The sequence below is a fragment of the Notamacropus eugenii genome, chromosome 1, assembly GCF_028372415.1.
Source record: "Notamacropus eugenii isolate mMacEug1 chromosome 1, mMacEug1.pri_v2, whole genome shotgun sequence".
Classification (NCBI taxonomy): Eukaryota; Metazoa; Chordata; class Mammalia; order Diprotodontia; family Macropodidae; genus Notamacropus; species Notamacropus eugenii.
The window spans coordinates 116,468,746-116,496,156 of record NC_092872.1 but is presented as its reverse complement, the minus strand read 5'-3'; the positions used below and the strand labels follow the sequence as shown (position 1 = coordinate 116,496,156).

At 35.8% G+C, this 27,411-nt stretch overlaps 1 long non-coding RNA gene across 2 annotated transcripts in view; it reads left to right on the top strand.

The window, feature by feature from the left end:
- LOC140505866 (uncharacterized) overlaps positions 1-19,228 on the top strand; it is a 46,480-nt gene extending 27,252 nt beyond the window's left edge. For both annotated transcript variants that reach the window (XR_011967687.1, XR_011967685.1), the window contains exons 3-6: positions 6,238-6,345; positions 8,440-8,651; positions 13,693-13,803; positions 18,808-19,228. This is a non-coding gene — a long non-coding RNA (uncharacterized lncRNA). The remainder of the gene's footprint in view (positions 1-6,237; positions 6,346-8,439; positions 8,652-13,692; positions 13,804-18,807) is intronic.
- The last annotated feature ends 8,183 nt before the right edge of the window (positions 19,229-27,411 follow it).

Sequence of the window (27,411 nt, the reverse complement as noted above, 5' to 3'; positions counted from 1 at the left end):
TATTTAAGTATGTGACCTTAGGCAAATCATGTAACCACTTTATGAATAAGTTTTCATATTAATGAATTATCACTGTTATCTAGAATTTTCTTCTCTCTATTTTCATGAAATCTTTAGATTTCTTCTCAAAACAGACAGAAAGAGAATTGTTGAGTTACAGAACATTTGCTTAAGGTCATTCTAATGTGACTGCAGGGAACAATAGATAGCATTGCAGTGTTTTAAATGGAAAGGCCTGGGAGACAAAGAAAAGGGGTGGTCACTCAAAGTTGACAAGGTGAGAATCTTTGTTGGGATGGGGGCTGGGTCAGTTTAATGTTATAAATTATTTTTACAAATTTTTATACTCAAACTAGACTAGTTTGAATCTAGAGCTGAGGCTTTTGCTGGTGTGGGACTAAAGCAAGTCACATTTATTTGCTCATATACAAGAGGGATTGAAAGTCTATTGAGGACTTAGAAGAATTAAATCCTTTTCATGCATTTGCAAAGAAATTTAGCTGAAACAACTTAGTGCTTATATAATACAAAAATTATAATTTGATAAATTATTTCAGCACCCACTTGCCCCACCCTTCAAGAGGTTCATGATATACTCTTTTTACTCCTGTGCATGGCACACATGTTGGCTTCTCTTTGTATACCTTTCTACCTCTTGGAGAGAGAAATGTCCTCTCTACCTTTACAATGAAAATAATCCAACCCATCTCCAGGATCTTTTTTAGTTCTAGAATTCAGTAATTCAGTATGCAAACTATGATCATAGACTGAGAGCTGGATGAACTTTAGAGATCATCTCATCTAATTATAAGGACAAGAAAGTAAGATCTTTTGCTGTGTTTGCTTTAGTACATTCAAATGCCTCTGATTGAATCTTGCCTTTATCAACCAAAAGTCTTTACCAGGAGTAAAATATGTCTTTGTATTGTTAACGTGATTAAAAATCTTCCCCACCCATTAATGGGCCTGCCCATTAAGGGGAGTTTGATTAGGGAATATTTGTAGGAAGGCCCACACCTTTTGTTAATGAGGCACTGGTAGTCAAGGGCTGGGATGCCCTCTGGCTGTCAATATATATAAATAAATATATTTTATATATAATTATATGTATATGTATATATATGTATTGTTGACCTGAAAACTTATTAAGAAAAGGCAACAGGCTAAATGCATACATTTTATAATTTAATTAAGTAATCAATCAATTCTTCATAAAGAAAACAGTTACATAGCGCTATGGAGCCAGGATCAGAACTGGCTGCCTTAGTACAGAAATTGACTGTCTTAAGTACATTTTGCCATGAGGAAGGAGTTCTCTTAGATAAACACATTGCAAACAAAGTGGTGTCAGTTGGGTTTTATGATCCCAAGCTATGGGCATCTTCTTTCTGTAGCATGTCTCTGTGATTTAAGATAAGGAAAAGGTCCCATCACCCAGATAACAGACATCCTGTCCTAAACAGGCCTTAACAGAGTTTGACAAAAGCTGAAGTTACAACCCAGGCCTTATCACTAAGATTCCAGAAGAAGGGTCTGGTAAGGAAGTCCCATTTGTTTGCTTGACATCAAAAGGTATCCTCTAAGTTAAACAAAGGAGACTATTAGGTCCAGACTCTTCTTAATTCAAACTTTGGCCCTTATTAAAGTCTAAAATTTATATTAAACATTAACAGTATAAATATTCTGAGGGTGAGGTTTTACTTTGGGGCTTAGTTTTTGTAAGAAGTTTTATGGCCAGATGAAAGTCTGGAAAGCTGCTAAGTAGCACCCTAGCTTTGAAAACCCAGATGTTGGTGCTTCCCTCTCTGGCAACTATGGTCAGACAGTTAGACCTGTCTGTTGATTTGTGATATATGTATTGTTTATGTCAGACAGTTTGGAAATGCTGTCTGTTGATTTCCTGAACTGAGTGAATGATATGTGTGCTTGATTAAAGGAGATTGTTAACCCCTCAAAAGTTGCCTTTCCTTTTAGAAAAGCAGAATTTGTGATAGCACCCCCCCACCCCCAACCTCCCTTGCCCGTGGTGTATGTCAGGCTGCTTACTGATACAATCATCTAAACCCTTTCATTTTATAAAGTCAATTCAATAAACATTTATTAAGGGCCTACTATGTATGTAGAATTTGGCAGCTAGGTGGTGCAGTGCACAGAATGTTGGGCTTAGAGTCAGGAAGACTCATCTCCCTGAGTTAACATCTGGCCTCAGACACTTAGCAGCTGTCCTACCCAGGGTAAGTCATTTTACCCTGTTTGCCTCAGTTTCCTCATCTCTAAAATGAGCTGGAGAAGGAAATGGCAAACCACTCCAGTATCTCTGCCAAAAAACAAACAAAACACAACAGACCCCAAACAGAATAAAAACAAAACCCAAATGGGGTCATGAAGCATTGGACACAACTAAACTGAATGTATACTATGTTAGACATTGTGGAAAAAATGTTTAGATATGACAGGGCATCTGTTCTCATTGAAGTAATGGTCTAGGAGTAGACATATATGAGTATATGAGTAGACATAACTATATAGCACATATAAATAACTTTAATAAAAATATACAGTAAGAGTATTAGAGAGATACAAAATAAAATTTCATGTGAACAGTGAATAGGAAAAAAATTATTAATTTCTAGGGAAATTTCCCTGAGATTTTCATTTGAATTTAACTTAAAAAAAATGAGAAATTCAACAGCTGAACAGAGGAAAGGAAGCTATTCCAGTCATGGAAGACAGTATGAGCAAAGCTATGGTTTAACTGTCTCCTCTCTCCCCAGAAGCCATTTTAATTCTAAAATCTCCATTGGGGAGGGACCAAAGGGGTGAGGGGAGGAGGTAAGAGCTTTTGGTGTTCAGTGAACATGGATTCTCTATAGCTTTCAGAAGATGCACAATCCAGTCACTGCTCTTGTGGTGAGGGGTTACAAGATTTTTGCCACATCACCTTTGCCAAAAGCAGATGTGTGATGACTGGAGGGCACTTTGTCTTTATATCTGTTTTGTCTATATTATTCCTCACCTTTTAGTACATATATTTGTATTTCTGCCATATTACTTCCTCCTCACTCCTTCCCCTATCCTAGCTCACATTTCTAGTAAAGTATAATTTTAAATTAAAATTAAAAATATCTGAAATAATTAAAAAAGATTTTTATACCTATCCTGACATCAATGCCTTCCTCACTGCAGGTAAATTGCCTGATAAAAGCTTATTGAATATATGTTATTGAATGAGGGAAGGCATTACCAGGGACATGAGAAGACAAGTGATTCAGGAGGTGGGGAATAAAGAAAGGTGATATGAGAAGGCAGGCATTTGTAGTTAAGTCTCAGGCATAACAGCTGTTTGGTGATGTAGTTAACGGCAATAAATAATATAAATATAACAAAATGACTTTCTGTGCCTAATTCAAAAAATGGATGTGACAATGCACCAATATTATCAGCATTTCAGCTGGTTTTTATCGAAAGATAGGTATATAGTCAATAGCTTGAAAAAAGAAGATAGCTGAAAAACTCAAGGAGAATTTAGGCTTCTTACATTTCACAACCCCACCCCGCCTCTTCCTCTCAGACCTTTCCATTTATTTCTAAAGGCTTTAAGACATATATTATCAACAGCATTTTACCTTAGACACATGTTTAGAGACAGAGAGAAGATAATAGATAGTGGATAGGGAAGAGAATGTTGAGGTGTCTTCATAAATGAAGATGACATTTCTGACAGTTGCTTCCCTTGAGACTGGTTGAGTTATGGACAATCAAAGGTCTTAGGAGACCCAGGTCTTTTGGAGGATATCCCTGAATCAACGTATTAGAGACTGTGATAAATATGTATATGCTTTGTACCTTTGTCAACTCTATTGTCTGCCCCCACAAAATTCAATGAAAGGTTTTTAGCATAACTCTGACAATGATCACTTGGAGTCTAAACGTCAGCGAAGCTTAGTCGTGACAAGAAGAAAATAAACAAAAAACCAAAACAAAAAACCTTCAGCTTTTTGTCCATCATCTCACTCCTGACCAATTTGTTTGTTGCTTTCTCTTTTTCCTCCTTTCTTTTTCCTGTCTTTGGCCTTCTCTCAACATGGCCACAGTGTGCAGAAAATAACATTTTGAAATTAGCTAGCCACTAATATACATAGGAAGATTTATTGCAATAAAGGGTATTATGAGACATGCACATTTTAATCTTTCAAGTTTAGTCTATATAGACCCTACATCTTAGCAAGTTTGTTTATATGATTCTCTCTCTCTCTCTCTCTCTCTCTCTCTCTCTCTCTCTCTCTATCTCTCTATCTCTCTCTTTCTCTCTACTACATTTAGGACTGGATAAGTCAATAGTTCTGAGAAAAGAGATCCATAAGTTGAAGATAGGTTAATGCATTCACTTCAGAAAGTGTAGTTTCTTGTTAACAACCACAAGTTTGGCATCCCTTTGAGACCCTCTTTGGAGAAGCAGAATTGGCAGGGTGCTTGAATGCAGATTTTACCAACAAGCAACACAGCCTGAAAAGTTGGTAGAAGAGATCAGTGAAGGTTTAGGGACTGCTTTTTGAAGTTTTCCTGAAATAACAAATGAGTTGCTGTCTTTGCCATTTTTATAGATCTAGTCTAACAGCAACTGCATCAAAAACTAATGAAGATGTTTACATCTGACAATGTAGGGCTGCAGGTTTCCATTCCATTTCTTGAGCACACAAATTCAGTTCATGTGGGGACACAAAAGGCATATTTAGTGAAAACTTATGGTTCTTTGTTTTTTAATTCCCAATAATGCCTCCAGTTAGTGCTTTTGTTAACATCTCTGCTTTATACAATAGGTGACATAGGAAGATAATCACTCTAGAGAAAGCAATTAAAGAGTTACATTCAACTTGTTCTGCTTATTAAATGGATTTGTTCTGCATAGAAAAGCATTAGCATCTTTACAGTCTAAAGATTGTGGCTATTCATGAAGTCTGTAAATTTTCTTTACTGGACCAAGGTTCATTTTCAAGATTTAGTAAAAGGTATCACCCATTTTTTCTCCTTGAAACTTTAAAGAGACATATAACTATTAATAGATATTGTAGTTAATCTCCAAAAGCTGCAACTAAGAGATAAATACTGTCATGAAACAAGCAAGATGGAAAAAAGAAGCATGGGTACTAACTTCCACCCCAGTCACTTGAACAGTGTTGGACAAGGACAGAATGAAGGACTTTAGGAAATAATAGGACTGATGGTTGGCATAATGATATATTCATAAAGATAGATTCAAATTGTTAGCACTGTAACTGTTTTAACACTCTTTCTTGGAAAATATTTTAATTGGGATGATTTATTTAGATAATTTTCAGAATAAAGTGATTTAAGTTTTCAGTAGAACACTGTGGAGATACATCTGATTTTAAATGATCTAATTGATTCTTATAAACAGATAATTGGAAGCTGATGAAGGAAACACCCCCAAATTTTAGGAGGCAGTTAAATAACACAGTGGATAATGGAGTGCTGAATTTTGACTCAGGAAGATCTGAATTCAAATCCTGCCTCAGAGACTTACTAGCTGCATGACCATTGGCAAATCACTTACCTCCCTCAGTTTCAGCTTCCTCATCTGTAAAACAGGAATAATATTAAACTTAACTCTCAGGGTCATAGTGAGAATCAAATGAGATCATATTTGCAAAGCACTTAGCAAAACTTAAAGCCTTATGTAAATACTAGCTATTATTGTTATAATTATGTGAGAAACAAAAGAATAAATTCTGTTTCCACATGATTAAAAACTCCCCTCAGCTTTGTAAGAGTGATAACAGTCTGAAGTGACTCATTCTAATTGGAGCTGTGACCTAGCAGAACCAAGCTTCTGATTAAGTAAAAGGTCAGAAGCTTGTGTGCATGCTTAAGGAAATGTTTGAAGGAGAACATATCAAGAAAAGAACATGGAAGAGGTGGTCCAGGAGGTTACATGTAGCCAAAGGGGAACAAAGGGAAAATTTGAATCAGAGACAGTAAGTACAAAGTCTTCCATTTATCTGAGCAAATGTGCTGCATTAGGGAGTTACCCATTCACAGGGAATGTAAAATAAAAACCCATTCACAGGGAATGCAAAATAAATGTAAAATAAAATGAGCTTGCCTGGCTTCACAAGTAGTATTGTTGTTTCTAGAGCAAGAATGCTTCTCAAAATTGGAATCATAGTAACATTATTCAACAAATATTTATCAAATATCTTCTTTATATTAATCTAGGTATAGCATCATAGATGTTTAAACCTTGGAGGATGTTCAGAAATCATCTAGTTACAATATCATAGATTTTTAGAGTTGGAAAGGATATTCAAATGCCTTCATTTACAGGTGAGGAAACTGAAGAAAGGTAAAATGATTTGTCTAAGGATGTAGTAGGTGAGATAGGTGTCTAATAGGTCTCTTTTAATGTATTAAAGTAGCTGGATAGTATAGGGCAGATGAATTACAAAAAATAGTTTATTTTATCCATGTGCAAAATTTTGGAGGAAACTGATCTGAGTAGAAATTCTATATTTACATAGGAATTAGGCAGATTGAAATTTGTCTTGAATATTTATTGTCCTCTGAATTTTCTGAACAGTGGTGAGTACTTGAATGTATATTAGGTCAGCCCACTAGTATTAAAACTGAATTTCATAGAGATAGCAATAGGGAGCTATAGTAATAGATTTTGAGTCAGAGGACTTATATTTGAATTCTTCCCTTCCCATTTACTCCCAGTGTGACCTTAGGTCAGCCCCTTAACTTCTCTTGACCTCTGTTTCCTTATCTAAATACCCAGGGAATTTGATAATTTTAAAGTTCTCTTCTAGTTTCTAATATGTGGTTTACTGATACTATTAACATTTAAGTGGATGCTGTCAACTTAGGTGTTAGAACATTTAGAACTATAACTAGGACTGGCAATCAGGACATTTCCTAGGGTGCTGAATTTAGAGGTGCTAATAGTATTAAGTAGTTCCTTAGCAGTGAAGAAACAATAGAGTTTAGCATATGGAATAGTTAGTGAAAATTGCAAAAGACCAAAGTAGAGGCTGGGCTGAGATTCTTGACTATCCTAACTTCCTCCCCATGCTCTACCGCCTTTCCTTAGCAGTAGTATAAAACGAAATGAAATTATTAAATCCCAAATGGAATCTTGAAGAGTCTGACACAACTGAAATGACTGAACATAGCAGTATCACCTTAGTCTCTAGTGGTCTTTGTGTTTCCTCTAATATTGGGTAGTGTGTTTCCCATTTAAAAACAAGAGCATGCTTTGTGCTGCTATCTGAGAGTAAAAAAATTCCTGGTATGGCTGTGTCAGGGTTTAATTGAATTGTTTGGTCCTATGAGTTACAATCTTTGAAAATCTTATAGAATGCCACTGAGATTCAGGGAACACAAATCAAGAAATACTTTTGGCCATTTAAAGTCAGTCCTTAAAAATGAATCTAACATCTACATTTAATATTTCTCAATACAAAGATTTAATACCAATATGAGATATTTGAGGGCCAGTTAGTATCTCTTTATGCCTTTCCTCAAAGATCTGTGATTTCATTTATATTAGTATTTCCTTTCTTGAATTTGTATTAGGATAAGCTCAGTAGTATTGAGACTGGATTGAATAGAAATAGCAATATGGAGCTATAACACTGGATTTTGAGTCAGAGGATTAGAATTTGCATTTTGCCTTTCCCATTAAAGTACGAAAACTCTTCATGCTTTGGTGGATGACCTACAGTCTACAGTGGACAAAAAAGGTCCTGTCCTGCTGGCCATTTATTTGTTTCTCTCTCTTTTACTCAGTGCTTTTCAAGCTTGGCTGTATCATCAGAACTTGCACAGACATGGCTTTCAAAAACTCAGCATAACTTCGCTAGCTTCTTGAGGCATCAGAGTAATATTTTAATGGAGATATCTCTGACTTAACTCAACAGAAATGATAAAGTGACCACAACTTGCCTACGTATTCTGGATTGTATTCCTTAGCCCACTTCTCTTAAACTTCAACCACTACCTAATATTATTAGTTAGTAACATTTATCACATTCCCAAGGGAACCTATACCATGGTCCTACACATTTTGTTATGATATTAGTGCATATTAAGCACTAAGCAGGCCTTACAACATTATATAAATTTCACTTGTCATTTTTATTGTCATTATTATTACTGACATTTTAGTAGGAAGTTTTATTCTAGGCAATTCTAAGCTTTGAAATTCCTATATGAAAAATTGTCTGTGAAGTCCTACACATAATTGATTTATTAATTTATTAATCATTCCAATCAAATCAATTTACAGACAATAATGGTCTATTTGATATCAAGTGTGCAGTTGAAATGACTAGCAGGAAGAGGAGAAATATTGTATTCTTCTACTCACCAACTTGCCAAATGTTTGATTGTAATTTTTCTCTTTGTTTCTCAAATCAGACATGTACACAAATTCAACCAACAGCAACTGACTACAGTAATTCATGTTTTAATTACTACCCTTCCTACAAGTTCTGACAGACATCATAGACAAGCTGGCTTTACAAAACTGAGATTGAGTTGAGGACAGAGACACTGATGGATGGGATTATGATGAAGAAAAAGAGGATGAGAGAAAGCAAGAGCTTTTAGGTTGGCCTCTGTTTGTGCAGGTGAGATCATTTAAAGGTTTTCCCACTTTTCCTTGCCCTTCACCCCCGACCTACCCCTCATCTGAGGTTGATTCAACCTGCATTAGGTAGATAAAGATGAATGTGAATTTTAAATTATATTTAATCTTCATTAAAGTAATTATCTCTCTTAATGAAGAATTTGCTGGGTTGTGATTGTGCAATGGAGTATAAAATCCTAAGTGAATAAAATCAATTTCATTTTCAGGGTAGCTTTTCTGTCCATTAATAAACAAGACACAGAAAATATATTTGCTTGGAGTTATACAGCATTCTCAGAGTTCATACAAAACCAAGTAAATCCCCCTTGAAAAAAGCTGGACTCCATTTCTTACTACCCAATGTCAGTGCTAAGGAGAGCACAACCTCCCCCCCGCCCCTGCCCCAAATTGCTTAGCATTTGATGCTATTTCCCCAGGCCTAGCAGTGAGACAACTTTCAGTAATATTTCACACCTAAATGACTGGTATAATGGAATGGTGTTTATGTGGTGGAGTGTATTTCATCTGGGTGCTCTGGATTATTAATCACAAGAGTATGAATTAAGCTCTGGCATGCTTATGTTTTCTAATGTATGAAAATTGCTTATTTATTTCCATGCTGTTACAATGAAAAGAAACAGACCGGCTCTAAATAGCAATGTGCTGGAGTGTGAGGCAATTAACTGAATTATGTGTGCCCTTCAGTCAGGATCATTTCTTATTATAGCCATACAAACTCAAGGAGACAGGAGAAAGAGAAAGCCAGAGCCAGCTAGCTCTTTCAGCTCAGAAGGAGAGAGTGAAATTTCAGTAAGAATGGGCTTAAAATCATAGGATTTTCAGAGCTGGTAGAAACTAAATCTTGATCACCTAGTTCAGTGGTATCAAACTAAAATAAAAACAGTGGCAGCTCATCCATTTGAAAGGATCCCTGTGGACCACATATTGACTTAGTTTTAAAATGTCATGTTATTTATGTTTTATTATATTTTTATTTATTTTAAAAATATTTCCCAATTATATTTTAATCTGGTTCCAGCTGTTCTCAGGAGTGTTACAGGCCACATGTGACCTAAAGTCTTGTAGTTCACTTCTATTTCAGATGATAAAATGGAGTCCCAGAGAGATGAAATAAATAGCCCAAGTTTGCGTAGCCAGTTAGTGAAACACCCAACTGTTTCTGGTGCCATCTGAACACTTGTGAGTGTTACCTTCTTCTCATATGAGAGGAGTGATGAAGTGATGGTGGGGCTAAGCCTAGCTTCTTCTAGTAGATCATCAAGGAACCAAATCATCTCTGTCACTGGAAGAGGTCCTTGCATGGCCTTTCTGTTGGGAATAGGGCATGGACTTAACTCCATTACCTTTGTACAGATCTGTCTATCCAGGATTCTCTATTCTGCTGCATGCAACCCAAATCTTTAACATAATTTTGCCATTCATAATTTATTATTGGTAAAATAAATTTTTAGAAAGGTACTTTGTACCTGATATTCCTATGATATATTGTATAAGCCGTGCTAGCCACATATGGGGGAATCTTAGACACAAGCCATGTGCATTATTTCTCTGGAATTTTATTCTCTGTGGGGATGGAGAGAAGGAGAGAAACTGCCCCCTTAGGGTATCAGGTCCCTAGATTGGAACTCTGATCTACTGAGTGAGGAGACCTATATTGTCTCCATGGTTTCCTCACCATGACCTATTCCAATTCTCTTCTCTAGGCGAAATATCCTGAGTTCCTGTGATCTTTAAATTTTATTCCTTCATGTTGTATTGTTCCTATTTCCTTCACTATAAAAATTCACTTCACTGAAATCAGCTAACATTTATATAGTGTTTACTATGTATCAAGCACTTTACAATTACTGTCTCATTTGATCCTTATAGTGAGATAAGTACTATTATTATCCCCATTTACAGATGAGAAAATCAAGGCAAATAGGGATTAAGTGACTTGCCCAAGGTCACACAGGGAGCAAGTGTCTGAGACCAAATTTGAGCTCAGATTTATCTGGCTCTAGGCCCAACACACTGTTCACTGAACCATCTGGTAATCCCTTCATATTCGTTGGGAAAATCAGTTCAATTAGGACAGTTAGAGAGGATTGAAGAATGCCAGATAATAGGGAAAAGGTTGTCTCACTGTGAGAGGTTTGTGTTTCATATTGCTAGACTTCTAGATTCCTAAAATTGTTAACTTCTAAAAAGATTAGTTTTCTTTCCTAAGACTAACATTTGCACCTAACATGTCCTCACTGCTGATCTCATCATCTAACAAAGTGGTCTCTCACATCAAAGAGCATTTTATTTTTTGCTAAGAGGGAGGGTGTCATCTTCTGCCCCTATCATCTTTTGATGTGAAATGCATTTCTTCTTTCTCAGAAGTACCTCAGCTGGAAGGAGAGAAATGTCTCATTTCCCCTTCTCTCTTCCCTAATGACTTCTCACACCATTCTTACAACTCTGCAGATTTGATAACACCTGTGTTATCAAAGCAGCTGGACAAGCTGCTTCTGTTTGTGTGATACCAAGAAATTCTCAGAGGTGACCTGGCTACTTTTACAAGAAGCTTCTGAACCTGCTCTACAATCCACATGTTTATTTTTTTTTTTGAGGGGAAGGGAGAGGGAATGGGAAGAAGATTCCTCAACTGAATAGATCAGTATCTTAATGCTTTGATTTCTCAAAGTTCTAGAAAAGATCCCAGCTAAACAAAACCTAAATAAAAACGAAATCCAGTAAGGATTTAAAGCAATGTTCAATAATTTTTTTTCTTTTTGAATGCAGTTGACAAATTCAACCTTTCAAATTTTTATATGGCTTTCATAATCTTGTTCACAAAATTACTACCAAAACTATCCAAAAGAATTTGTTTCATGGAGGAGTCAGATTTGCAAGTACTTGCCTAGACTTTTCTCTTATGTGTGTACAACTGTCCATATATGGAATTACCTGGTATTTTTTTTTTGCCCAAACTTGTGATTTTATTGGTATAAGAAACTCCCAATGAAGAAACTTTATCTACCAATGCAGATCAGCACCTGCTCTTCAACATATAGTCTTAGCTTCATGGTACATTATATGGACAATTGACTTGCTCGCAAGCAGTATGTGCTAGAGGTACAGTTTGAAGCTAGGGGCTTCTAACTATGAAGTTTGCTTTCTAGTTGCCATGCCAATTTAGTTACAAACAAGTTAATGATACTTTTCCCACTATATGACTTGCTATTATGATTTCCCTTAAGCTAAAGGAGTCCTGAAACTAGAATTATTTGTGTCCAAAAAAATTATTTATCTCTCAGAAAATACATATGGGAATTCAAGGGAATTTTATTTTCATCTAGTGTAATGTAAGCTTCTTGAGGACAAACACTCTTTCATTTTTTGTCTTATGTTTTCTTCAGCACAGAGCGCATGGTAGTTACTTAATAAATGATTGATAAATCCACTCGAAAGGGCAGCTAGGTGGCATAGTGGATAGAATGCCAGGCCTGGAATTAGAAAGACTCATCTTCTTGAGTTCAAATCTTGTCTCAGGAACTTACTAGCTGTGTGACCCTGGGCAAGTCACTTAACCCTGTTCACCTTATCTGTAGAATGAACTGGAGAAGGAAATGGTAAACCACTTTCGTACCTTTGTGAAGAAAACTCCAAAAGGGGTCACAAAGAGTTAGTTATGATTGAAAAATGACTAAATAGTAATAGTAACAAAAACAAATACACTTGAATGTCTGCTATATTCCCAGGTTAATGTTTTAGGTCTCCTATTTTTAGCTCTCCACTGGTTTGCATGGATTATCCTATTTGATAAGTTAGCATTATGAAAAATTAGAGGCTGTTAAATGGTACCGTGGATAGAACATTAGACAGTCAAGAAGACCTGAATTCAAATGCCCCCTCAGATACTTAGTAGCTGCGTGACCATGAACAAGTCACTTAAACTTTGTTTGCCTCAGCTTCTTCATCTGTAAAATGGGGATAATAATACCTTCCATGATTGTGGTGAAGATAAAATGAGATAGAAGTTTAAAAACCCTTTGTGAATGTAAAGCCTTATATAAATGTTTGTATTCATTATTATTTTATTGAAAGTAAGGACTATTTTATTCTTTGTATTTATATCTTCATCACTTTCAAGAGGTCCTAGTGTATAGTAAGTACTTAATAAATGCTTAATTTTGATTGATTATAAAGGGCACTAGATTTAGAGGAAAAAATTTGGGTTCAAGTCTCTTCTTCACCACTAACTGATTATGTGACATGAGCTTCTCTTGGTTTGAGGGTTCATATCTGTGATTAAGTGAGATGGGTAATGTAAATGTTTTGTTGAAATGACAAAGCAGTTTATACATAGAAATGAGTATTTCCTTCCTTGATATATGAACATGTAAATTAGATCTGGGTGTTTGAGTGGATGTGAGATATGTGAGATAGTGAGGTACATTATTAAAACCTCTGGATATTGAATCAATGCAGACTTTGATTCAAATCCCATTTATCATATTTACTAAATTTGGGACCACAGAAAATTCATATAACTTCTCTGAGCTGCAGTTTCATTATCTTTATCAATAGCATGTGTGTGAAAAAAATAGCATGTATGTATATGGCAGGTGGGTGTCAAAATAACTGTAGTATGTGGGAAATCAAATGTAAAACTCTTTGCAAGCATTATATTTTAGATATTATTTTTAATCAATAATACGGTATGTAACTCAAAAAGTCATCTTCTTAGGAAAAGCATCATATCTTAAACAAAGGAGATGATAGGTCTGTTACACTCTATTTATTTAGATGGAGTACATGGAGTACTATACTTACTTGTAAGCATCACATTTTAGGAAGGATATAAGCAAAGAGGAAAGTCCATAGAGAGGGTGACTAGAATGGTGAAAAGATAGAAATGATGACATGTGAAGAGTGGTTGAAAGAACTAGAGTTGTTCTGCATGGAGAAGAGGAGACATGGTATTTACATAATGGTAGTAATCAAATATTTGAAAGGTTGTTGAGTAGAACTATTTTGTTTTGCCACCACAGGAAAGACTTGGAACAACTGATGGACACTTAGAAGAGATTTATGGAAAAAAATAAAAACAAACTTTGCCAAAAATTAGTCTTCTTCAAAAGTTTTATGGGCTGCCTCTGCAGGTAATGGATTTTCCCTCATCAAGAGTCTGTGAGTTGAAGGATGACCACATTTTGATGATGTCATAGAAGGAATTCATGTTCCTTGGGAGATGGACTACATGATCACTGAGGTTTCTTTCAAATCTGAGGTCATGTGATTCTGTGAATCATTAATGCAAATTATTTTAGCAATAATATAAAAGTGAGGAGTGGAGCCAAGAAGAAGGAGTAGAAGCAGAGATTTGCTAGTGCTCTCCCCACAAGCCTACTCAAATACCTGTAGAAAATGATCCTAAACAAATTCTGGAGCTGCAGAACCCACGGAATGACTGCATGAAGCAAATCTTCAGTCAAAGACAGCGTAAGGGAAGCATCTTATCACACTGGGCTGGGAGCAGAGTGCAGTGCAGCATGGAAAAAACAATTCAAAGATTGTGGAAATACAATCAGGATAACACAGGATTTAGTAACTTCTATAGTAAAGGATCGAAGGGCTTGGAACATGGTTTTTCAGAGGTCAAAGGAGTTTGGATTAAAACCAAGAATCACCTATTCAGCAAAACTGAGTATAATACTTTAGGTGAAAAAATGGCCATTCAATGAAATAGTGGACTTTCAGGGATTCTCGATGAAAAGACCAGAACAAATAGTAAATTTGACTTTAAAACTCAAGAATCAAGAGAAGTATGAAAAAGTAAGCAGGAAAGAGGACTTACTAAAGTTGAACTGTTTACATTCCTACATGGAAAGATCATATTTGTAACTCAACACTTTTCTCAGTGTTAGGGTAGTTGGAGGTATTACATACATATAGACAGAGGGCACAGGGTGAGCTGAATATGAAGGGATGATATCTAAAAATAAAATTAAGGGGTGAGAGAGGGATATATTGGGAGGAGAAAGGGAGAAATAGATTGGGGGTTAATTATCTCTCCTGTTAAATAGGGAAGAAAAAGCTTTTTCAATGAAGGGGAAGAGCAGGGAGGTGAAAGGGAATGAGTGGACTTTACTCTTATCAGATTTGGTTTAAGGAGGGAATAAAATGCACACTCAATTTGGTACGAATATCCATCTTATGCTACAGGAAAGCAGGGGAGAAGTAGATAAGTGAGGGGTTGGGGGGATGATAAGAGGGAAGGCAAATGGGAGGAGGGGTAATTAGAAGTAAACACTTTTGAGGAGGGACAGGGTCAAAAGAGAGAATACAATAAAAGAGGGCAGGGTAGAATGGAGGGAAATATGGTTAGTCTTTCACATCATGACTGTTATGGAAGAGTTTTGCATGACTACACATTTATAATCTATATCAAATTGCTTGCCTTCTCCTTGGGAATGGGAGGGGAGGGAGAAAGGAAGAAATGCTTGAACTGAAAGTCTGAAAAACAAATGTTAAAATATGTTTTTACATGCAACTTGGAAATAAGACATACAGGCAATGGGGTATAGAAATCTATCTTGCCCTACAAGAAAATAGATGGGAAGGGGATGAGAGAAAGGAGGGGTGTGATAAAAAGGAGGACAGATTAGGGGAACGGGTAATTGGAATACATATTGTCTTGGGGTGGGCAGAGGGGAGAGATGGGGAGAGAATTTTTAACTCAAAATCTTGTGGATGTGAATGTTGAAAACTAAAAAATAATTAATTAAAATAGGGTAATAGTGATAATTATAAGTTACACAAAAATGGCATAGATTTGGAACAGTGGAAAGAGTGCTAAGCTTTGAATTAGAGGACTTCTCCACAACTCTAATCCATATTCCATAGTTGCTAAGGTGATTTACTTTAAGTACAGATAGAAACATGTCAATTCATCAAAGGATATGAACAGGCAGTTTTCAGATGAAGAAATTAAGGCTATCTATAGTCATATGAAAAAATGCTCAAAATAGCTATTGATTAGAGAAATACAAATTAAAACAACTCTGAAGTACCACTTCACAGTTATCAGATTGGCTAACATGACAAAAAAGGAAAACGATAAATGTTGGAGAAGGTGTGGGAAAATTGGAACACTAAGTCAATATTCGTTTAGTTGTGAACTGATCCAACCATTCTGGACAGCAATTTGGATCTATGCTCAAAGGATCTATGCTGAAGATGAGACAAAGTAAGACTTCCCATTAGGAATCTTTGCCTTATTGATGTCCTTCTCCTAGAAGTTATCAGTTTTCAGTATTGATCTTACCAGAAACTATTCTACCTAGAACATTCTCTAATACTCCACACTTCTGTGAATCCATATAATTAAAAAAATATTCTTCTATAAAATTCATCTTGATTTCCAAACTTCCAAATGGCTCCTATCCTTCTTCCATGTTTGTGAAAAATCTGGAAATCAAAGTTTGTGGAATTCCAATCTGTTGGTGGCAGCAGGATTAATTTCAGTACTTGTCTGGTGGAGTGGTGGTGATGGTGATGGAAAGAGGCCAGATGACTAGACCTGAAAAATAACTCACAACGTTCATATTCCATGACTTGTATAGATATTGATGCAGCATTCCTATGAATGAATCCCAGACCCATGGCCCAGGCCAGCACTCTAAATGAGAGGTTGGTGTAGTTCTCTCTATATCTTCTCCATCACAAATACTAATCACATCTATTAAAAAATAGATGAATGCGAGGATAGCACAAAAACTGAATTAGTTTAACTATTGCATTGAAAGACGGAACTGAGATTCAAAGTGATCCCAACCAGTTGGAATGATGAACTAATTGAAATGAAGATAAACCAATAAATAAAAGAATTTGCTGGACCCAGAGTCAAGAAGACTCATCTTTGTGAGTTCAAATTTGGCCTCAGATACTTACTAGCTGTGTGACTCTGGCAAGTCACTTAACCCTATTTGCCTCAGTTACTTATCTGTAAAATGAACTGGAGAAGGAAATGACAAAACCAATCCAGTATCTTTGCCAAGAAAAACCCATATGGGATCAAGAAGAGTCTGACATGACTGAACAACAAACAACAAAGCTCTCTCAGACTTTGTTGAGCTTGGATTTGACCTTACTTCTGCTTCATGACCACATCTCCTATTGTGAGGCAGTATGACTAATAATATGTCAAGCACTTTGTTATTCAATGGGGATTGAAAGAACAAGAAATACACTTAAGCAGTTCTTGTCTTCAAGGAGTTCATAAAATAAGAAACAACATGGAAATAGTTATATACCCATGTTACATGCAGAAAAGAAGAAATAGAATCTTAGAGAAGGAGGTTCAAAAAACTGGGTCCAGAAAGGGTCTCCTACAGAAGGGGCAATTGATCTGAGACTTGAAGGAAGCCAGACATATTAAGAGGAGGTGGTAAAAAGGGAGAATAATTCAGAAATTGAGCACAGAAACAGAGAGTTGTACTTAAAGTTGAGAGATCTGAGTTCAAATCTTGCCTGATGATCAAGTCCTTTAAGTTATCTCAGCATCAGTTTCTTCGTCTAAAATAGACATAACACCTGTACTACTTAGCTCACAGGATTTTTAAGAGACTAGAATGAGTCAGTGTATATAAAGCTAAAAACACCATAAAGTCTTACAGCAACATAACAAATGTCAGTTAATTTTAGTATCCAAATTGCTCATCTTTTCCCCCACTAATAGGAAATTCCTGGATTTGATATTTCCACAAACTGGAAAGAATTCAATATGTAAGCACAAGGTGACACAGTTCCTGAGGTGCTGGATCAGGAATCAAGAGAAGCTGAGTTCAAATCCTACCTACACTTACTAGCTGTGTGACCCTAGCCAAGTCACAACTTGTCTGCCTCAATTTCCTTATCTGGAAAATAGGGATAATATTTGGCATTGTGAGGATCAAATGAGATAGTATTTGTAAAGTGTTTTAGAAACCTTCAAGTGCTATAGATACTAGCAATGCACAGCCAAATCTTAGAAAAAAAGATGAAGTATTCCTGGGATGAAAACATAATACCTTGAAGGAACTGAAAAACTTCTATGGAATTGTCCTCCAAAATCAAACCATTTTTGGTGAAGTTATTATTACACCACTATATGCCACAAAGGAGGTCTCTATCACTTTGCTATATTTCTATCTAAAAATCATTATCAATTTTGAGATATCACACAAGAAGTACAGAAATGTAAACTTTTTTTTTGTCCAGAATATAAGAAGTAAATGTATCTTAGCTTGTTGGGTTAAGCTGTGACTTTTGCTATGTGTCTGATGATATGAAGATGTAAGAATGTGTTTATAACAGTTATTGATGAATTAATATTTTCATAAAGCATGTAGAAATGTTTTGGAAAATGTCATTCATGCTGGAGAATTATATGTGCCAATACTATACAATAAGGAGAAATGAGAGGAGAACACCCTTCTGTCACATCTATATTAGCCCTAATCAGATTTTGTAGCTTATGAGGTTATATGACTATCACCTAATATTCTAGGTAAATTAAGATGATGATATAGAGATTTCAGAAGTCAGGCAAGTATAATGTTAAATAACAGTCTGAAAAGAAAATTATGTAAGTTTTATCCTTATTATAAAGATGGTATCCCATTATTCTTATACTTTGATACTTGGAAAGATTCATACTTTTTTATCAATGTAAGTACTCCTTCTACCAAAGCAGATTACAGTCTTCTCTGTGTTAGTCTTTCCATCATCATTCTTATTATTCCATCATTGTTATAATTATGGATAATATACCTACTCTGTTATTGTTAATAATAAATGCATTATATCAATGGAGAACTTTACTATGACAAAATGGTTTTAACATTGTGGAACTGTTAGCTTGAGATATTCAGTGCCTTGGTGGAATTTCCTTATGCCAAGATGAGACCAGAGGGATGTCTTATTTCTAGAGGTGAGGTAGGGAAGTTAATGTACTTTAGTGGAAGTAGTGGATGCACAGTGGTTATATGTGTTGGTGCTGAATGGAATTTTTTAATGCTTCAAGGGACTTTTGATTGCACTTATATGGATATTCTCTCCACTGATATAGATTATAGCCCAGCTAAGTCTTCTCTTGTGCTATTTTTGTTCCTCTTTCCCAACAGATCATCTATGGAGTATCTTTCTGACCTGCTGGAAGCCTTCTTCAAGATCTTTTTACATCTCGTGGATTACAGGGAAGTGCTCTATCCAGCCATCTACTGTATTCTATTTTACATGACAAAGGTATTTCTGTTTCTATTATGCTTTTCCTGGATAATCAGCTTTATGTCTCTTATTATAGGTAGTTCAAAACTGGAAACATTGAGCTTTGATCAATGGAATAATTAACCAGAGTACTAATAATAATCCATTCAACCCCACCTCCTGACAGAGAAGTAAGGCATTAGAGATGAAAAAGGAAATATGCTTTTTTGAACATGGACAATGTGGAAATTAATTTTTTTCTTGACCATGCAACCTTGTTAAATGAGTTTTTCTTGTTTTTCTAAAAAATCATATGATGGTAGGAAGAAGAATAAACACCTGTTGAATTAAAAAATAAAATAAAAACCAAACATCTTGTGGCTTATTTGTACCTTAAAAACATCTCTTCCTTCCTCTCAGTTATCTGAAACTTTGATTCTTCAGAAATTGTGGTGTTTGAAGAATTACAATCCTCACGAGGAGAATATCTGTATCAAGCAATTTTTTTGTTTTGTTTTGTAACAAGGAAAAGTTTAATATTTTAAAGATCTCTGTGCAAATTCCATGTGCAGACCAGCCTATTTGCTCTGTCATTTCTGGGCTCAGTTTTCTGCCCATTACATTGCCTGTTATGTACATACCTGCATATATATTATATATATGCATGAATGCTATGCATATGGGCTTTATATACATATATATATACACCTGTATATATGTGTATATGTACACACACACACACACACACACACACACATATATATATATTACACTCATATACATATGCCTTTACATTCCCATACAGATACATATGTACACATATACAAACACATATACACAGACACTGATGGTTAGCCAATTGTATGCAATAGTCTGGACAATAGGCATTTTTCATTCTTAAACCAATCTCATTACAGGTATCTTACTGAGGAAGACCTTAGTGTTCTAGGGCTTGATAAAATCAGTAGAGTATCATCCTCAAAAAGGAGTATCTGGTGGACCCAATCATACACTCAATGCAATAAGTAAGTGAATATTGAAAATGTAGCTTGTAAAATCCAATATTTACTTATTTTGTTTTATGCAAATGTGGTTGAATATTACCTACAGTTCTTCAAAAGGTTGCTCTATCATATGAAGTCTGGGAAAACTTGTTAATGTGAAATGTAATTGCTGCTTTATAACAGAGTACATTCTAACCCCCCTGAGAAGGCTCATTTCCATGTAGTTGAGTGAATCTAAGTCAGACATATACTAAGTATAAACCAAGATACATGTAAGAGTTATATCTATAAAGTAATGAAACAGTTCCTCACATGGCTTGTGGAATTGACTTTTTTATATGAAATCTTCCAATTTACATAAATTTGACTTAAACAGTTCTCACACATCAGTTGTGTTGAAGACAAAAAGAAACTGTGGCTATTAATCTGTACATGAAGATTCCTGTGGACTGCATATTGACTTAGAAAAGCATACATATATTTCTTTTTTATAATATATCAACACATTAAAATTGGATAGGAACTACATTTTTATCTGATTTGGGCTACCTTGGAAATATTGTCCATATGCAGCCCATGGGCCAGACAATCCTATCTTAATATAAATAGTTGGAATGTAGAGGAAAGGCCCCTTTCCCAGCAGCACTACTTCCTTTCCCCATTTATTGCTAAAGAAGTGACAGTGACTCTATCAACAGAGAATCACAGAATGTCAAGTGACCTCAGATATCATTCATTCTAATCCATGCATTGATTGGCAAGTATTTCCTCTAAAATATGCTAAATGAATGATCATCTGGTTTTCTGTAGAAGTTTCTTTTAAAGAGAGATTCATTATATTCCAAGGGAGCCCATTTCACATTGGAATAGTGTTAATTGTGAAGAAATATTTTCTCACCTGTAGCCAAAATATGTCTCTTTGCAACTTTTCTCCATTGTCCCTAATTCTGTCTTCTGGAGTCAACCAGAACAACAGAGGCAGAATAGTATTCTAGATGCGGCATTGAATATGGAGTCTGGAAGACCTGGGCTTAAATACTGCTTTTGGATCCCAATAGACATGAGCAAATCACTTAATCTTTCCATGCCTCAATTTCTTCTTTTTAAAGTGAGGTCATTGGATTCAGTGACCTCTAAGTTCCCTTCCATGTGTGAGTCTATCATCCTATCACTCAGTTCTAATTTCTCCTCTTCATTCATTTCTCTTCCAGTCAAATATCTCTAGTTCCTCTATTTTCTTGAAAAACATCTGTGTCTATCAGCTACTCAAAACCACAGTTCATAATTCCCCATTTCCACTGAATCTTACCATTAGAAATTCCACTGAACCAGCACCTACATTCAACATATAACATCACAATAAAGGACAATTGTTTAAGACAGAATGCAAAATAAATAATGAATCACAAAAATCAAACAGCAAACACTTAAACCACAAATTTTCCCACGCAAAATCCTTTAGGATGGGGAAAAGTCTGGTTGTCTCCACCATCCTTGATCCCTGCTTCTGTGATGAACTCATCAGACCATCATAATCTAAGGAGCAGTTAAAAGTATGTTTGTGGCTTGCATGTTTGATGAACACTGAAGTCTCAATGCCCAGAAGATATTGTTTGATCTCATGCGACCATGTGGAAACCCACTGCTAAACTCAGAAGTAAAATATTTCCCAGGATTTTAATCTGTAAGAAGAAATTTTTGCACTAATGTTTACAACTTTTTCTTCAGAAGAATGAGGCATGAATGAATATATAATTGTTGTTTAATTTCTGTACTTGAATTCAAATACTTTGAAATTAAATTTAACATGTCAAAAAAAAAAGCCATATCTCAGCAGAACCCCCTTAGTTCTCAATCCATATTCTCCTTCCTCCTTCATGTCTTTCTCTTCCCTCCTCCTCATATCTTTAGTTCTTCCATTTTAAACCTTTTTACAACTTATCTCTCTCACAAGACTTTCATTTAGACTATCCTTGGTAAATCTCAAACACCACTATCTCTGTAGAGTTTGTAATACCTTGGTTCTTACATGCCCCATTACATTTTTATGGCATAATATGGCAAACCTTCACCATAGTGCCTCATGATAATGGCACACATTAGGCACTTAGTAAATGCTTATTGCTTGAATAAACGTGGTTTGTCAAATCTGGAAGTAGAAGGACCCTGGAAGGGATAGCTCAGATTTGGTGTCTGTGAAGAGCAAAGACCTCCAAATTAGTTCCATAGAAATAATAAGTGGAAGCCCTGGGGCTAGATGGGTTGGGATTTGGCCTCAGCCCCAATCACAGGAGCTTTTACCTCCTGGACAGGGTGGGGAGCTTGGTGTCTGATCTGGGGAAGATTGAGAGAGCCTTTGCTGATAAGAGATGCCAGCCCCAGCTGGGTTGCCAAGATTCAGGGCTGGACAAGAAGGAACCAGTACATGCACGGAGGCAAAAGCAGTGGGGCAGAATGCTATTGCCTATTGGCACTTACAGGAGGGCAGAATTCTTAATTTTAGTTCCAAGCTAAAGGGGAAAACTGAAGGAGAATCTGAGGCCAGAGGCAACAACCCCCACCCTCCAGAACTAGATAGGATTACAAAAAACAAGCTGCTACAAGTTAAAAAAAATGATCAGACAATGGAGAAAGAATACAAAAAAGAAAGTCAACCAACTAGAAAAGTAGATCCAGAATCTTAAAGAAAAAATGACTCTGAAAATTAGAATTAGGCAAGCTAGTGAAGTTATAAGAGATCATGAAATAATAAAACTAAGTATAATGAAGGAAGAATTTGAAGAGAATGTGAAATATCTTATCAGAAAAGCAACTAATCTGTAGAACAGATCAAGAAAACCTAAGAATAATCAGACTACGTGAAAGCTATGATCAAAAAAAGAATCGATACAATAATACAAGAAATCGTTAAAGAAAATTGTCCTTTACACTATGCTGTCTCCTAGTAATGAGAGTTGAGTTCAAATTCTGACTTTTCTACTTAGTGGTTTAAGTTTATAATATATTTCTTTCTCTTTTCTAAAAAAAAATGTAAAGATGAAGAAACTGAGATTCAGAGAAATGAAATAACTTGATCAGGATCATATAACCACTAAGTGTAAAAGTCAGCATAGTGTAAAGTACTGAGCACTATATATGGATCCAGGAGATCTATATTCATTTTTTAGCTTTGTTGTATAATACTTGCAAAATATTGGCCATGCCCATGCCATTTGATGCTTCTGCATCTCCTCTGTAAAATGAGAAAGTTTGGATTACATTCCATCTTTAAATCCTATGATCTCTATGATTTGCCTATCAACTCTTAGTTTAGGTGTAACCATATAATTCTAAGATTAAGAATCTTAGATATAGATATAAGAATCTAAGATTCTTTCCTAATCTATAATTTTAAGATTCTATGATTAATATGAGAGACTGTTTGATCTAGCGATAGAGGGGCAGTCTTGATGTCAAGAATACCTGAGTTCAAAACTTACTTTTGGTGATTACTATTGGTATAATTCTGGATACATCACTTAATCTTATAGCACCCTAGCCAATTTGCCTGAGTCGAATTTAATAAACCATAGAAAAGTTGATCTTAGTGTTCTCTCAATGGTCCCTAATAACTCTTTCACAATTGTCCACCTGCTTTCCTTTTCCCTACTCTCTGCCTCTTTCTTATGTGTTCTGGCCCAGGACCTTGAATTCTTCATGAAGAAACAAAATGGTAGAAGTCTCAAGGCTCTCATTTCTGGTGTCTGACTTGTGAAAAGGAGTTTGCAGGGAATTAGGGGAATCTTCCTTCTTTTGCCAAGACTGCAGGGGAAATATATTACTGTCACCTGAAAGCAAAATTCTGAGTGCATTTTCCCTTAATTGTATTCAGCCCTGATAATTAATTTCCACAGGACTGAGTATTGTATTTCAGGTACAACATGGGTTAAATAGGAAACTAGATTAACCACAGCTTCTGTTCCAAACAATTCACTTCAAAATTTCTGAAAACTAACCCTTTGTAAGTTGGAAAATGCTTGTACTTTATAGTCCAACATACATTTTCTCTGCTGCCATGAAAACTAAGGAAGGAAAATAATACCAAATAACAGGAAACTGCCTTGATTTCTGAATCTTAAATGTACATAAAGTGACTTCATTGACTCAGTGAATTACATAAAGGAAACACAAATGTCGAAAAGGTTTTCAAAGTTTACTGTTACTAGATAAGTTGAAGGCTAGGATTGATTTTTCAGTTTTCTCGTCTCCTTTAGATAGCAGTATTTTTGTCTTGTATTTATTTCCTTGATGAAGTTTGTTGTTACCAGGAGTTGCATATCTGATATACAAGAAGTCACTTTGCAGGTGTGTCAACAACTGGCCCCATCCAGAGTAGTTCAGTCCAGAATCCAAGTGTGTCAGTGTTGTGTTTGAAGCGTTGAGATCATCTTCAGATGCAGAGAAAAAAAAAAAACACGCAATTTAAGCAGCTTCTATAAGATGCCTTTCACTTCTTGAAGTTGTTTTTAATAAAGTGGAGAGGGGAAGGGCTCTGTCAGAGCTGTCCACAGTTTGCCTTTCTAGTCGTTTTGAAGTTGGGAGTTGAAGAGCCTTGAATCTATTTTCTAATCAGTTTTATCTCAGTAGTCTCTGATTTAAGAGACAGCAGGAGAGGAACTAGCTGGGCAGGAAAAAAAAATCATCCTTTGAGAGTCAGGACAATTTGTAAACCTTTGGTAAGCAGTTTAACACAAGGATCTTCAACCCTCAAGGAATCATATCAGGGCTTAATAAACTTAAGCCAAGAACAGGAGCTCTTAGATCTGCAGGATTTTATTTGAAGGCAAAAATAATGGCAGGGGAAAGGAGACCTTTGCTTTTAATTGCACAACAGAAGCGTCTAGCAATTTTATTTTAAACTTAATCACAGCTTAAAATAATGATAATTAAGCCCTCCATTGTAGAAAAAAATACACCTCATCTCTGTGACTGAGGAACTAAACTCCCTGTGAACTTAATGATGTGTCATTGAGTAGACCATTTCACACAAAGGAAATGGAATTTTCTCTTTTTAACAGAGAGGAGAAAGATCTGGAAAAGTGTGTTCCTTTAGAATGATTACACAAATTATTCATGAATTATACATTCCTTCTAGTTAAAAAAAAATCTATATTTTACATTTGAGATGTGTGAAACTTAAAGTGTGGACACTTTGACCTAAGTAAGGGTGTTTCTTCACTAGGGAATAGGAAACATAGCAGATAAAATGCTTTACTTGGAATCAGGAAGATTTTAGTGAGAAGCCTGTTTCTGATATCTAGCTGCTTCATGATTCAGGGCAATTCTCTTAACCTCTTTATGCTTCATTTGCCCATTTCCTCATTTGTAAAATGAGGAGATTGAACTTCATGGGCTCCTTAGGTACTTTCCAAGTTTAAATCTATGATCTGATGATTCACATAAAAAATTTACTGATTTCAAAATGATCCATATTGTGAGGATGAAGATGCACCTTTTTTGGGAAGAAATCTCTATTATTTCTTTTGCAGTTGAAAGAATCTTAGACTTTCATAATATCTTTTTTATGTTGACTTTTTGATAAGTCTTATTCTGTACATAAAGGCAGCATGACTTAGAAAAGGAAGAGCCATCCTTGAAGTTAAGAAGATTTGGGTTCAGTTATCTCCCCTGAAACATTCTGACTCTGAGACATTGGACAAGTAACATACTCAGTGCTTTAGGAAACTATATGACTATAAGTTGCAGAGAAGATGCCACCCTGCTTTAGTAGAGGAGGTAACCTTACCTGGACCTCCCCTATGCTGATAAAATCACAAATCTAGTCACTAGTCCAGTTCCTATTCTTAGATATAAGTACTTGTAACACCAATGCAATATCCACAGCAGTTGCTATGGATATGATATGCATGTGCATTTCTAAGGTAAATTCACAAAATAAAAATTCTCTTCTTCAAAGACTAAACCATAATATTTATTCAGATACCAGAAAGCCAATTCCACCATGGAAACAACAAAGTTTGTACACATTACCAATAAAGGGAGCGTGGCTAGCCCCAAACCTTCCCTCTGTCAGGCCTCCCCATAAACAAACTCCCCCAGGCAAAATTACCACCTCTCTCACTCACACTAGCTGCTCTACTCTGCGTCCTCTCTCTTTCAACTCTATTTCATACTCTCTCAGCTCCACCTCATTCTCTCTTCCTGCTCCATCCTTCCTGTTCCAACCATTCAGCAAACTCCTCCCCATGGGCTTCATGTGACTCCAGCTGTGGGCTGGTCCAAAGCTCAAAACAGGTCACAGGGGCCTATTAAGGAGCAGGAAAGATCTTCAAATTCCCTTACCATTACAGTACATCAGAGTTTTAATACAGATTATTTTCTATAGTTAATTCTCAGGGGCTAATGCATAAAGGAGGAGTTAGGGATATTTCCTAGTTGCATTCAACTATTAATACTTTTTGAATTTGCATTGCCACTGCTGTTAAGCTTCTCCTTCATGCTCCTCAACTGGACTAGAGCCCTCTATCCAGAATTTCTAAAATCCATGCATCTAGTTTTTGGTAATTTAATCTATTCAACTTTGTAATTTCCACCCTGGTTCTGGTGAATTGGTGACTATATGCTTGCAAAATTACCTAAACTTACTAGCAAGGATGTCCTAGACCACTAGATCATGCTTTGAACTTATTTAGCTGTCTATCTAGGTCACTTTGCCTCATAGATACTGTCACCTTCCATGCTTTCCACCCTCTTTCTTTTTCATTTCTTACTCTATGATTAAATAAATCTTACCTTTGTTTCTGGAAAAAGGTGTGTCAATTGACAGCTGATCATGTGAAATGGATTCAAGTCTCATGTCATCTTGGACAACCATTTGTTGACATTTTCTAGCTTATCAGCATCATTCTGACACTGTGGCACTTAGAACCAAAAAACCTAATACTCCAGAGATGAGGTCTGATGAGGGGAGAGTAGAAATTAATCACCTCCCTATTCCTTGAAGTTATGCCCCTTAATGCAGCCTTAGAACATTGTAGCTATTTTGGCTGCTGAGCTTACCATCCACTAAAAAATTCAGATCATTTTTAAAACAATTGTTACCTCCTGTAGGTTGTGCTGCAGAAGTTGATTTTTTTTCCATACAAATACCACAATTTACATTTATCTCTATTAAATGTCATCTTATTACATTAGCCCAATGTTTGTTTGGATCTTTGTTTATTGAAATCTTTTTGTATCCTCAACTTCTATCACTCCCAGTTTATGTTATCTTCAGATTTCATGAACATAGTATCTTATTCCTTTATCCAAATCATTGATAAGCATTATACAGTATAAATCTAAGCCAGATATCTCCTTCCATGTTGACATCAAACCATTAACAACTATTCTTTGAATCTGACTGCTTAACCAGTTCTGAATCCATCTAATAATATTTCCAACTACTGCACAGCTCCCCATCTTCCCTGCCAGAATAGTGTATAATATACTTTTATTAGATGCTTTGGTAAAATCTAG